This window comes from Varanus komodoensis, unplaced genomic scaffold (genome assembly GCF_004798865.1).
Source record: "Varanus komodoensis strain SLA01 unplaced genomic scaffold, ASM479886v1 scaffold8, whole genome shotgun sequence".
In the NCBI taxonomy this organism is placed as follows: domain Eukaryota; kingdom Metazoa; phylum Chordata; class Lepidosauria; order Squamata; family Varanidae; genus Varanus; species Varanus komodoensis.
In genome coordinates this window covers 25,622,313-25,636,798 of record NW_025336481.1, presented here as the reverse complement: position 1 = coordinate 25,636,798, position 14,486 = coordinate 25,622,313, and the positions used below count along the sequence as shown (strand labels likewise).

The 14,486-nt window shown below is 40.3% G+C and overlaps 1 long non-coding RNA gene across 1 annotated transcript; it reads left to right on the top strand.

Moving 5' to 3' along the window:
* The first annotated feature begins 7,163 nt into the window (after window positions 1–7,163).
* LOC123036008 lies at window positions 7,164–14,031 on the top strand. Its single transcript, XR_006417067.1, has 3 exons — window positions 7,164–7,176; window positions 10,110–10,113; window positions 13,924–14,031. It is a non-coding gene; the product is annotated as an uncharacterized LOC123036008 (long non-coding RNA).
* Window positions 14,032–14,486: the final 455 nt, after the last annotated feature.

Here is a 14,486-nt window from a genome sequence, read left to right as displayed (position 1 = left end):
AAGAGAAGCCCCTGTGCAGGGTAGATTGCAGGTAAGGCTTGTGTGCATTCCCCACCTCCTACTTACCTATAGCCTCACTGAATTTGGGTGATAGGAAAGCCTGTGTTGGCTTAATACGTTGCAGAAATGAGAGCCACTTCCATTCTAGCTGATATGAGTATATAACACCAGTGTTAGGATTCTTGCACTGACTACCAGTGAGCTAGAGAGCCTAATTCAAACTGTTCGTACTAGAGTACAAAGCCCTAAATGGCTCAGAACTCAGATACTTGAAGAGCCCCTTTACCGTTAACCAACCAGGAAGATCAACTGAGGAAATGTTATTTCTTGAGGACTCAATGCTAACTCTAACCCTTTCCCCTCTCTCAGAAAGTTGCTCTTCTGACTTCAGAGTTTCTCCTAGGCCATTTGTGAAAGGGTGGGGAGGTGGATCTCTGACTCCCCTTTCAGAGGTCTCTTACCTTGGGGTGGGGGACTCCAGACAATCCTCAGATGCTATCTTGGCACAAGGATTGCTCTACACCTGCATAAAAAATTAAACTTGTATTTTGTATTACACATTTTAATAGCACAATTAACCTGTAAGATTTTTTGTTAAATGATGATCGCCAAGTCATTCTTAATTCAACTATATTTCAACTGTTCTAAAATTAAGGTTTCACAGCAAATTGTGGTATGAAAGAATTTTTAAAACATAGCATGCAAATCAATAGTAAACTTGCCAAATAAAATCTACACAGTTTCTTATGACTCTTGTTAAACAGCAGTTTGTTGATTACAGTATTTTGTTATAGTTCATTTGTTATAGTTGATTTCAGACAACGTTCACAAAAGCTGATAAGGATTCAAATGAAGAAATATAAAATTTGAAAGTACAGCACCTGGTGGTACTTCTCTCAGTAAAGCTGCTAATAGTTCAATCCAATATGCAAATTTTCCTAGTATTCCAGATAATCATTTGTGTAGAAAATGCATTACAACCTTTAATCATCAGGAACATAATTTCAGGTTTTTTGCACATGTCTAGAGTAGAGGAGGTTTGTTCTTTTCAGGTCTGAGTGGGGGGTGGGGATGCTTGATTTACTCTTATCTGTCAAACTGCTGCTTTCCAACTTCCCCATCCCTTCCCCATTTTTACCCTGTTTTATCCATTTCAGCCTTAGTGTTTTATCTCGCTCCACCCCTAGGTTTTATCCTTTCAATCAACTTGTTTTATTCCCCATATTTGAGTGATCATGTGCTAAATCTAGTGCTTGGTCCAGGAATTGAGGTTCTAGGGAATCTTGAGGCAGTATTTAGGCCAAGTGGCCAAGGGGAAAGGGGAAACCCTGTTGGCTTTCCATTATATTTGCATGCATACATATATAATCCACTTTAGCAATAATGGTTACAATTCAAAAGAATGCAATGCATCTCACTGCAGTGTGGAAGACAGATGATCTGCAAGCTTGCTCAGCCTATTCCCCATCAATGATGACTTCAAGGCCCCCTGATGGCTCTTTCACTTTTAAACTGGACTGGGCAACCCTTCATATAGAATATGCCTTCAAACCAAGGTCTGTCCTTCATAAGGCAAGATACATGGCTAGGATTGCACACATAAAATATAATAAAGGGATTGGAGCAATATGGTAATCTGAAACACTTCTGACACATTGTGGCAAAAGGAGAAGAATAGCTAGCCATGATAGATTGCCATGTCATGCAAAGCCAAAGTGGGTTAATTTTTAAGAACAAGCCATCCTGACAACTCATTCCTTGTCAGGGCTTCCATAGCTTCCATGGTGAATTGCCATGTCCTCTGGAGCTAAGGAGGCAATGTAACATCACTTGTCAGGACTGGCTGCAGAGCCACTTGGCAAGAACCGCGGGTTCATTCTGTGACCCTGCTTGTCCAGTGACTGCCTCCACCAAGGCCCAGGCTGCACTTCAGATGAACCATCACTTGTTCACCTGTCCCTTTTTCATTCCTAGAAAATAGCACGAGTGTGTTTTCCCTTTCCTTTCTCTCTCTTCCTCTCTCTCTTTGGCGGGGATCTTGAAATAGGCCATACTAAATCTGTAGTCTTGTCTTGCCTTGCCTTGCCAGTGTCCTGTAAATTTCAGTTCTCAAAGGAAGCCAAGTACAGTAGGTTACACAAGAGAAGGCAAGACTGCATGGAAGCACATCTGCTCACACCTGGCAAGGACAGTGTGAAAAATAATACTAAAAGGAAGAAAAAAGAGTGGAAACAGAAGAAGTAGGTACACCAAAAAGGGTAGGAAACACCTCCCACTTGGCAAGGTAAACCCCTCACTTTTGATTGTTGAAGTGTTACCTGACACTGTCTTGCTTCCGTTCAACATTCCTTGAGTCTCCAGCAAGTCCAGAGAGATATTGGATCCCCTGCCCCCTTTCTTTGTGGCTCCCTTTCAAAGCAGTTACTTAAGTTTCACAAAATTCTTTTACTGCCCAGCCTCTAATTTTGTCCCAATTTCCAATCCCTTTATTTCCCTGCCTTAAAATTTTCACAAGCATCTTTTGAGGCAAGGAGGGGGTTGCTCACAGAAGCTGTAGCAGTAACTGCTGTGAAATGGAGCCATATAAATGGTGCAGAGCCCATTTTTCCCCTTTCTGAACTTGCTGGAGCCTATTTGATGCCCCTGCTTCTCCCACTTTTTGTCCTTCTTTTTTTCTCTCTATTTCTTTTTCCAGATCTTTGCAAATTTGCCTACTCACACTCTCAGCTTGGCAATTCCCTTGCATGTTACCTACTGTACTTTGCACCCTTCCACAGCTGAAACTTACAAAGATGTTGACAAGGCAAGACCACAACATCAGTTATCATAAGTGTACACTTGTGAAAGACCGCCACCACCAACACAATTTTACGAAGATGAATGCACAATTTTCTGGGGATGAAAAATAAAAAAGAAATTATGATCCCGTTTGAATACTTGCAATGTATGAGGGAAATGAGAAAGTCCAAATGAAAAATCTTCCCTCTCTCTCACACACATACAAACACACACCCACAAAATGCTATTTTGCCAGGAGAAAAGCTGCCATTGCTGTCACATTTATTTTTAAATTACAAAAACAGCAGACCCTGTTTGGATAGCTTGGGGACTTCCCCATCCTGGTACCTGATACTGTACAATCCGGGAGTCAGAGAAGATAGAATGAAACTAAAGCTAGGGTACCATTTGTAACCTCCTGTTGACACCTAGTAAATGAATACTTTGAAGGCTTAGCTTTCAGTTATCACAGTATTCATCAGAACCTTGGAGGTAAATTACCCATATTTTTCATATTTGTGTTTTGTATCTGTGAAATGATCTTCATTCTCGTATTGCAAGTTAGATTATCACCCTGTCATTTGTCTATAGAATATTTTGGCCTCTGCTAAACTCACAGAGATTATCAAAAGCATAGATAAGCCTAGGCAGTGCCAGTACATGTTGATTGATAAATATGGGAACATACAATTAGCAGAAGAGCCCTACTTAATTTATATTAATTTATATTGTTTGATAGGATGTTATTTATGTTTGTGAGCCGCCCCAAGGCTTCGGCGAATGGGGCGGCATAGAAGTTCCCTAAATAAATAAATACTTGAATACATAAAGGCCTATCTAGTTGGCCAATCAGATGCCTATGCAAAGTCCCCAAGCAGGACAGGAGCTCAATGGCGCCCTTCCACTTCTGCATCTACTGGCACTTATGACTAACTAGAAAGTGTGTCCATGGTTAAATGTGTAACTCCTTTATAGTTTGCAGCATATATGCATGTTCTGCTTTGTGACTTTGCTCTATAGTCTGTGGAAATCATTTAGATGGAAGGGACTTTGGAGATCATCATGACTGATACTTGTTCAATGAAAGATGCAACCACAGTATTCCTGAGAGATAGGTTAAATTCATTCATAAAAGAATGAATCCTTCTATGGATGACTCTTCCACTGTCAAACATTAGGAAGTTCTCCCTAGTATTAAAGCACAATTGACTTTCTTGGGGAGATTCAAGTCCTGGAGCAGCAGTCTATTTATTATTTTAAAATTTTATTTGCTGCCTATCTCACCACTAGCATCTCTAGGCAGTGTCAGCACTGTCAGTAGCTTCCTCTGGCCTTTGAGAAGCCCCCCTTAGTCTAGTTTCAGGATTTAGTAATCCAGTGCAGCTGAGTGGAAACTCTCCCATTGTGCCTGTTCCAGATGTAACTAGAGATCAGCTGATATCACACTTTTAAAGCTGAATTTTGGTATATATGGGTTGAGAAGCAGAGCAGAAGTCACCAAGGAAGTCAATACTGAAGTCTGTTGGGATAATATATGTGACCAGTCCTTTTTATTATAAGTTTTGAAACCTAGGCAACATGGAAGAATAACTTCCAAGCTTAAGGTAATGCATGAGAATGATAACAATAGAATTCCCAGTATAATGGTAATTATTATTATTATTATTTAATGACTAATGATCATGTTTAGGAGAAACATAGCAAGAGGACCATTCCATTCACAGCTGCTGACTCCAGCCTCATGACTGAGAAATCAGCCATGCCTTTTATAAGCATTGCCTTCCCCAGGATGCCTTACAACCTTCTGAATGAGGTACTGACTCAATCATCTTGTACAGTTATCTCCCAAATGGCTGTTGCCCCATATCCACCAGATTTCTTATTGTCCATTTCTATACTCTGGGAACTTGCTTACTCAGCCTCACTCAGACAGGTACCTTCAAAATTCCTTTTGCTTCCCACCCCTATCAGACACTGAGTCATTTCTTTGTATAAATCACCACATAAGCACCAACTAAGACACCTTATTGATATGTTCCAGATATTTCAGATATTTGAAGACTGCTGTGTTGTCACCTCCTTCCCTTCCCCTTTCCAGGTTAAGCTGCCCAGAAAGCTTCACCTATTGGGTGGTATAGAAATGTAATACATGAAGAAGGAGAAGGAGAAGGAGACTTTCCTCTGTTCCTCACAGAGCTTGAATTCCAGACCCTTCAGCATCCTGGTTGCTTTCGACTACACATGCTCCTACTTGTCAATGTGCTTCCTGGACACAGGAATGTGCCTGAGTTGTAGCCCTACACACCATTCTAGTTCTTTGGGTTCTGGCACAGCATGCTAGGCTGAATCATGGTAGATGGATAGCTCTGGCTCCTTCTCACCAGGGGCAAAGCGGCAGCTACCTTCTCCTTAGCTTCAAATTCCACCCCTGGATTTAGCTGCAGTGCTGTGATCTGAGCCAACCATTTGGATGTCAGCTGACACCACAGACTGAAGTTGTTATGTAAATTGCTCTTTGAAGGACTCTGTGTATTTTTCCATGACCAATAATTGCCAGTGAGCTCTCTTCTAATATGATACCACTTTTCTCAGTCCATGTTTATAATGAGGGCTTTGATTTATATTTTACAGTTAGCTTTAATAAAGTACTTACACTCTCTGAGGTCTGTTTAATAATGAAAAAGAAAGACATAATATAAAAGTGTAACAATCTTCTGCTATTGGTGTGTGTGTGTGTTTACAAGCATATATATTACTTTGAGTGGGCAGATTTATTTGTACAATGTAAGCATCTTTATTATGACTGAGTGCATTCTTTTCCAGTCCAAAATTCTACAAAGCTGAATGCTTCTCTAATAAAAGTAACATAACGACCATCAATAAATGCCAAATTCTTAGCCCACTTTCCTCCCAAGCAGGAAATGAAAAGATCTTCCTTCCAGTTAAATGTCAGTTTGCTCTGTAGAGAATGTCAGAGGAGCTTGCTTAACATAATATGATTTTGAAATTAACAAATAACTCTAAAGTCATGACATTGATTAAGAGATTGAAGAGATAATTGTCTGGTCATAAGATGAAAAGAAGTGGGTTCCTGTTTTTTACAGATACTTCAAAGTAAAGCATATTTAATTCTTAACTAGGATGAGTCATCAGAATTAATCATGTTACACAAATGTCATTTCTTTGCACTTTTTACTAGCCATCCATACCAAGTTAAGGAAAAGTAATATATTTCCTTCTCCCTTCTAAACTTCTGTAGGTTTGATTAAAAGCAAATATTGTAAATGGAGTGTGTGTAAAAGAGAGTGAAAGGAACTTTAGTGTGGAAAAAAACTGAGCCACGTGTCACTATATGTGTTCAGAATATAAGAACTCTAGGAAACCTGAAATGCTGCAATCCTCAGTAGTCTAAAACCAAATAGAAGATGCTTCCACTTCAAAGCAGAGAATTTCTTAACGGATAGCTCAAAGGTCTCTAGCATGGCATGCTTGACCTTTGCTGAAAAGTGCTTATTTCAGATAAGTATAGCAAGGTGACTTAGGGCACAAGCCTAGGGTTCTCTGACGTTGTCTGGGGCCACCATAGGATAGGTTGGAATCCCAGCTCTGACCTTGCAAAAACACTCCCAGGTCAGGACCAGTCCTCTGACGTTGTACGTGCCCCTCTCTGCCCGTGCAGAAGGAGCTGCTCTTTCTGTGCCGGCAGTGACTTCAGAGGCAGAAGACAGCCTTTCGCGGTGATGGTGGGGGAAGTCCAGGGAGCAGAGAGGGGAGAAGCAAGGCTTTGCCATTTCCCAAAGGATTTTGGTGGTGCCTCAGTCTCTTCTTGCAAGGAGGTGGGGAAACCATTTGAACAGTTTAAATCAGCCATCTCAATGTTTTGGAGGGCAAGGGGAGTGTGTTGGCAATTCTCCCCTCCATGTTTCTCCTGCCTTCATTGGATGCTCGGTCTTCCCAGCTCAGAGGACATCCTTCTTGGCTGGTATCCATTAGGGTATTCCCTACGGTATGTGGCCATTCAAGTATCCATGTTTAGACAGAAAAAGCACTACAAGTCCCAACATGCCCCAGCCAGCATGCCACTGGTCATCTTTCCAATGTAAATGATGGAGGGTGGCCACTAGGGGAAGGGCCTTCTCAGTTCTTGGTCACGATGCTCTGATTGTGGAATTGGCTCCTCAGAGAGATATGCTTGGCACCACATCTTTATGCTTTTTGGCACCAGGCTAAAACCATTTTATTTATCCTCATTGACCTGATTCCATATTGTCTTATGAATCATCTAAGCCTTACTACAGATCCATCTCTGGAGCTCATTGCTACCTCGTCTCCTACAAATGGGCTTTCTCTCTTCCATATTTTCTTCACCTCTCACTCTTTTTTCTCTCACTATCTCTTGTTCACCCACACTCAACCTGAAGCTTTCTAATTCCAGCACTCTTAGTTTGGACACCTTCAAAAGGCTCTTTCAGGTTTTGATACGTGGATCTGGACACAAAAAAGAACTGGGGAAATAGGCTGCAGCTACAACAGAAAACCCTGCAGGGCTTGAGGACTGGGGAAAGATGCTGGAAGGTTATGATTATATTACCTTTATATCCTTACTTTTTTCCTCTTGTGAGGAAGCCAAGGCAGCTTACAAGGTTTCCTTTGTCTCCATTTTAGTCTCACAACAACTACAGAGTGAAGTAGGTTAGACTTCATGGCCTTGTTGGGATTAGAACCCAAACCTCTCGAGTCCTAGTCCAGCATTCTAACTACTGCACTACAGTGGCTCTCAGAAAATACATAGGATTAAAATAAAATTAGAAAAATTTGAATAGATGAAAACACGTATGGAACTCCTGGGGATGTCCTTCCCATATTTTTTGACAGAAAAATGTCTTAGGCTGGTCCTGCCAGTGTGCTTCCAGATAGATACCTCCCAGTACATCCATCAATGGGCATTTCAAACTTACTAGACTATTTCTGGTAGGAAAAATATGAAAGAAGTGCAATGAAAATATGGGAAATGGAAGACTATGTCAACTGGATCCACTGTAAAATAGTGTGCATAAGGTAGCCCATGAATGGTGCAATCCTATGCATGATCTTAAAAAAAAAAGGCCTACAACTGCTGCATTCCCAACATTGTAAGCCATCCCGAGATGCCAAGGCATGTGGTGATGGGATACAAATGCTTTAAATAAATAAACTAGCCAAGCTGGATGATGGATACTAGAACTTAGGGCTTTTTCTGTCTAAATATGCAGAAGATTGCATTCATATGGAAGTATATTCACACGCCTGTATGCTTACTCAGTGTACACACATGCTCACACATACCAAAATGTTTTCATTCCTTCATCATCATCATTATTACTACAATTTGGGAGAGTAGATTCTGAACATAGCTTTACTTTACCTTTGGAAGAATCGTGCTTTGGTACAATTATAATGAGCCAGTCTAAAGAATTATCTCACTTCCTTCCTCTTACAAGGAAGGAAATAATGAAGTGCTAAACATAGGCGTTAGGTCTTCAGATAAACAGTGGAGGAGGACGTTAACACCCACCAAGCTAAACATTTTAATGTGACTTCTTTTCTTTCTTATCTCTGCTCTAGAAAAGGCTGCAGTGATCAAAAGATGAAAAATATGGACCACTGCTGTGATGCTTTGCTGTTACACACATAAGCCTTCAGACTTCAGGCTTCAGCATTCCAGTAAGGAAGACACAAGGCCTAAGCTAGCTAAAATTCATCATGACTAAAAGTCATTGAAACCACAGGCAACAGGTTAGAACAACTAATGGAACAAACCAGAGGCAACTTCCAGTGAGATTTGATGGGGATAAGGGCCAACATAACTGATGGTTTCAGTGAGTGTTTGGTGCCTAGGGCTGCCAGGTCTAGGAACTACACATAAAGCAGTTCACCAGGGGCATCCTTTGTCCCTGTTGTACTGTCATGACAGGAGAAATTTCACCTGAGGGAACTTTCCTTGCTGTACCCATTATAGGAACATTCTCAGTATCTAGAGTTAGCAATATCTTTGTCACACATTTTTGTTTTTATTACAAGTTTTATTATGGAAACTAAATCAAAGTGCAACCATTTAATATGCTACCTAAAGCTCATATTTCCATTTGTCAGTTGATCAACGTCATCCCTTAACTGAAAGGAAAACCTGCAACGATGACTTGCTGTATCCAGGCCTGCTGGTTCAGGATTCCTTTCCTTTCCTTTCCTTTCCTTTCCTTTCCTTTCCTTTCCTTTCCTTTCATTCTGTGCCCATTTCATTTTTACTTGCTCTCCTCCTTATTTCCAAATATCTCCCACAGTAACTGAGCCTGCTTTAAATCAATGGGACTTTTAAGGCAGAGGGGAATCTTTTCTTAAATATTTTTATCCTTTCTTTGACTTTCTTACCTGTTATGGCACAGAAATTTTATAAATAATAAATACATAAATAAAATATTTGGACAGATGTTTGGAATAGTACAACAACCATGCCTGTGGCATTTGAGGGAGACTTTGTCCTCTCCAGATGTTCAGACATATGCACAAAATTTGAAATGATGTCTGTTTTTAAGTTTTCACACATGCCTTCCCTGCAAGCTGGTTGTACCCTACTTGAATAGATTATTTTCTTACTGTTAAAGAAGGAAGCTGAAGGGAGTCTCAGCTTTTTGGTTCCCTCATGTTTAAATAAAAGGAGTATTCTGACTTTGTGAAATAGATGGTAGGAATAGTTTGTATTTTAATTTTGCTTTTATTTGGGAGGTATTATATCTAAAATAATGCCATTCTTTTCAGTCTAGTGATTAACTAACAGTACCTATTCTGCTCATGTACCCCAAACTAATCCCCATGAATTCAGTGCAAATTAGACCCAACTAGGTGAGTGAGTTTAGACTTAAGAACGTATCAGCCACCTAGCCAGAGGCCGAGGGTGCATCTAGAGCAGCATTCTTTTCACACAGTGGCCACCCAGCTGCCCATGGGAAACCCAGAAGCAGGACATGAATGTGGCAGTGTCCAGCTGCCCATGCTTCCAGCAGCTAGTGCACACAGGGGTACTGCCTCTGATTCTCAAAATAACATAGAGCCATCAGGACTAGCAGCCATCAATTATTAGTATCCTTCAGTGGACATAAGTGGAATTTCAAACAGGGTTTGGCCATAGTATAAAGTAGTGAATCTTTATTAAACTTACTTTGCAGTTTCAATCATCTGAATGCAGTGTGCAACTAGGCTGGTAGAAATGGACTTCCCTGCCTTCTCATCCCGGCAACAGACTCTCTACTTCCCTGCAAATCCTACACAGAGGACCAGGGCACCCTTCTGAACAGGGTGGTGCCATGCAAGATGAATAATCCATCCAATAATCCATTCCCCCTTCTCATTATGGTCCCCCAACCATCTGTGTAATGTTTCGGGCATGCTTGGGGAGGGCATTGGGTAAATAGCTTCTACCTGTCCAGTTTCATGTGTCTAAATCTGTACCCAAAATTTGGACTGGTGTTTTCTCCATTTTTCTACTAGCTTTTTGTAGCCTGCATCCATATAGCTAGTTCCACATACTACTGAGAAGACTTGGAGTTTAATCTAATGTAATCAGATTCTTTCAGAATTATGTGTACATGTAATTGGGTACATATGGCACTTCAATACCATGTTCTGTTACTGCCAAGTCCCTTTGCAAAGAATGTTGTACATATTCTTGTTCCCAGTGGAATGGATTACTTCTTTATACCTGTTTTAGTTCTAATTCACAGTCCAATTTTTTAAAAAAGAGATTGTTTAACACTTATCTTAGCAGTTTATTTCAAAATCTTCACAGTTACTTAGCAGTGTATGATATTTGCAGGTACCCTAATAAATACTCCATTGAAATGCATTGGGCAACTTTTACAAAACATATCTTCACCAGACCTTCTCTTTATACCTTTTGCTGCAATACAAATCTGTGGACAGTTTGACTATTGTATTTACGCATTAATGGCATCAAATTTATTATCATTCTTTTAAAACTATAGACGCTATTTCCAACCAGGGTTATTTAAAGAAACATGCTGCTAACTTATAGATACTTGTAGATTTTCTTACTAGGATGATCTAAACTTATTGTTATTTTGGTTGTTTTGCTATTATATTGCATGTTATCCCACCTTTTTCCTCTTTGGAAGAGCCTAAAGTGGCTTACATAGTTCTCATCCACAACAGCTCTGTGTAGTAGGTTAGGCTGCGAAAGTGTAACTGGCCCAAAATCACCCAATGAGCCTTTTCCTACTCTCTTATTTTTTTAAATAATCTCTACTTTATGCAAATTTAGTTATGGAAAAATGCAGCCTACTAGAAATCAACCCTGAAATGTGCTTGGCATGAGGGAGGGGATTCCCATAAAAGTTATAGCCAATGTTAGTCTAGAATAAGTCCCATTTATTTCAGTGGATCTACTCTAAGTAGGATTAAATTGAATATAACCCATGGTCAGTAATAAATTCACATTCAGACTAGCTCTTAGATGTCTGCCCAAAGTTCACAGAATTTCTTTCCCCACTATTACCTGTGATAGTGAATGGAAATGTTTACAGTGCTTTATTTTTCTGCATTTGATAAGCTCATTAGTAAAAGCAAATTTATGTCAATTGTAAGTGCAACATTAGGCAAGCTTGGCAATTTCAAAATTGTAATTAATGTTTTTCAAGTAATTATCCCTAGCAAGTATGTGAGAGAATACTTTATGTCATTGAAATGAATTTGTCTCATGTGCAGCAGTAAATTCTGACAGCAAAACTGAAAGTGCCTCCCCAACATTAGAAGAAACTATATTAATGGCTGTTTTGGTTGATGGACTGCAACAATTGATTTGACTGGACCCTGTGTATACAGGGAGCTGATAAACTTAAATTAGTTGGCAATTTAGGTGCAATGCTATGGCCTGCAGATGGTCACAGAAGAAGCCAGAGTCCCAAGTCTACAGATTGCTCAACAGGATTATTACATGTCAAGACAAGATCAGTTTTGTAACCAGTTGATCAAACAGAAGACCTCATTTGAACTTCTTCAATTGGCTTATGAAACTGAGTTGAGAAATCTTAGAGAAAAGATGGTGCAGGATCTGAAACAGAGCAACAGAAACATGTTCCAGCTGACCTCAGCATTAAAGGTTTGTGGAAGACTGACCCTGGAGTCAGAGGTGTATGGGCATTCTCAATGGCAGATTGGAGATGGGAAAGGGTTCACCATAATATGTAATATTATGGTTGAGCCTCTGTCTGACTTGCTCAGGCACCACGATCAAAGCCATGGACAACTGAACTCAGCCATATAGATCTTTTTCAGGGCAGGAGAGCCTGGGTGTACCTTGGTCTCTGCCTTTGTTAGGATGTTCATGATCTTCTGAGGCTGAAGGGTTATGGGTCGCCTCATTGTGAATACCTTAAGAAGTGAGATGGAACAGACCAAGCTGCTATTGTTTCGTTGGACACTGAATAGGATCTTGACAAAATTCAGTGGAAATTCATTTTTGCTACACTGAGTAGTTTGGCTCCCCTGATAAATTTTTGATATTCATCTCTCCACCACACTGGAGAGCCAGTGTGGCGTGAAAGCCAGTGTGGTGTAGTGGTTAAGCATGAGACTGGGACTCAGAGGATCTGGGTTCTAGTCCCTGCTCAGCCATGGAGCCAACTGGGTGACTTTGGGCCAGTCACAGACTCTCAGCCCAACCTACCTCACAGGGTAGTTGTGGGGATAAGATGGAGGAGGAGAATGATATAAGCTTCCTTGAGCCCTTTGTAGGAAAAAGGTAGGATATAAATCGAAAAATTTATAAATAAATAAACAATGTAGGTTAAACTACTATATTCAATTCCTCATGTTAGAGTTATGAATAACTTTTTTTATTGGAAAAGATATGAGGCAGAGTCATCCACTTTCTCTATTGATATTTGATTTATGTTTGGAACCCCTGGTGTGTGCTATTAGTCAAAATCATAATATTAATAGCTTTGTGCATGATTGTTTAGAATTTAAAGGTTTCATTATACAGATGATCTCATCCTGTTTGTTTTGCAGCTCCAGGTATGTAGTTCAGCTTTGATGCAGTTGATAATACTTCTGGTCAATTTCTGGCTATTCAATCAACCGGTCAAAATCTAAACTGATGCCAATCAGAGACAGTATATCAGAGTGTGTTAATCAGAATGTATTCAGTAGTACCCAGTTTTCATTGCTTATTTAAGAATACTTATCACCAGAAACATATCTGTAAACTGAGCTAGAATGATGGTTATGATGATTGAATTTATGTCCTGCCTTTTTTCCTCTACTGAGAAAGCCCAAGCAGCTTACATGGTTGGAAAAGTCCTCTGAGATAGACAAAGCTGAGGGTGAGTGCCTGGCCCAAAGTCACCAGGTGAGCTTCATAGCAAGTGGGGACTAGAACTTGGATCTCCCAGGTCCATGTCCGGCACCTGAACCACCACATAACACTGGTAATCTCATGAAATATTTAGTTGATTCTGCTTTGCATCTTCAGCCTTGCTTACTGACTTGTACTAAATGGTCTTCTTTACACTTAGATTATAATTTTCAGCCTGCAGAATCTTTCTTAATTGAATCTTCCTTCCAAACAGGTAACTCTCAATATATTAAAATAGACAGTGTTCCTCCTGCAATTATGGTTGCTAGATATGTATTGTGGATAATCTTGTATTGATTACATTTTGATTCATTTCACATAGTAAAATTAGTTAATGGTGCAATCCATACTTAAACAGTTCTATGAAAATGATTTTGTTCTGAACTTGAATGGACCCTTTGATTTTTCCTTTGCTTTAGTTAGTGGAGGGTGATATATGTTTCTGTCCTTTTTCATTGGAGTTGCCTGACAATTCAAGTTTTCTGCTATGGCTGAACTGAAACATTTGTTAGAATCTAAGTTTGTCCCTTCAGCTTTTACAGCTTCACCACCCCCTCCATTATTGCAAACAATTAATGAGACTTATTGGTTACATTGACAAGCAACCAATGTTTATAAATAATTATTATCTGTGAAAAAGTAGGATGCACATGGTCTAAAGTAGGAATGGAATAGAGAATTTGAAGGTTCTTCTGAGTCTAAGCAACTCATTTCAGTATCAGTATATGGAGTTTTAGGTATAAGGTGCAGATGCAATCAAGATATGCTAAAGATTGTAAAATATGAGGGTTTCATAAAGATCTAACAGCATTTGATAAGTAATGCTAAAAACAGATGAGAAAATGGGAGTGCTCCTCGACCTGGAGCTTTCACTGGAAGCTCAGGTAACAGCAGCGGCGAGGAGCGCTTTCCTCCAGCTTCGGCTGATTCATCAGCTGCGCCCCTACCTGGAGTACGACTGCCTGGTGACGGTGACACATGCACTGGTGACTTCCCGCCTTGACTTCTGTAACGCGCTCTACGTGGGGCTACCCTTGAAGATGGTCCGGACACTTCAATTGGTTCAAAATAGAGCTGCCAGGCTGCTGACGGGGACTGGGAGTTATGGTCACATGACTCCAGTCCTCCGTCAGCTTCACTGGCTTCCCATTGAAGTCCGGGCCCAATTCAAGGTGTTGGTAATGACCTATAAAGCCCTAAACGGCTTGGGTCCTGGTTACCTGAAGGAGCGCTTACATCCATATATGCCCAGCCGCCCTTTGAGATCAGCGGGAGAGTCCCTTCTCCGGGAACCCTCCGT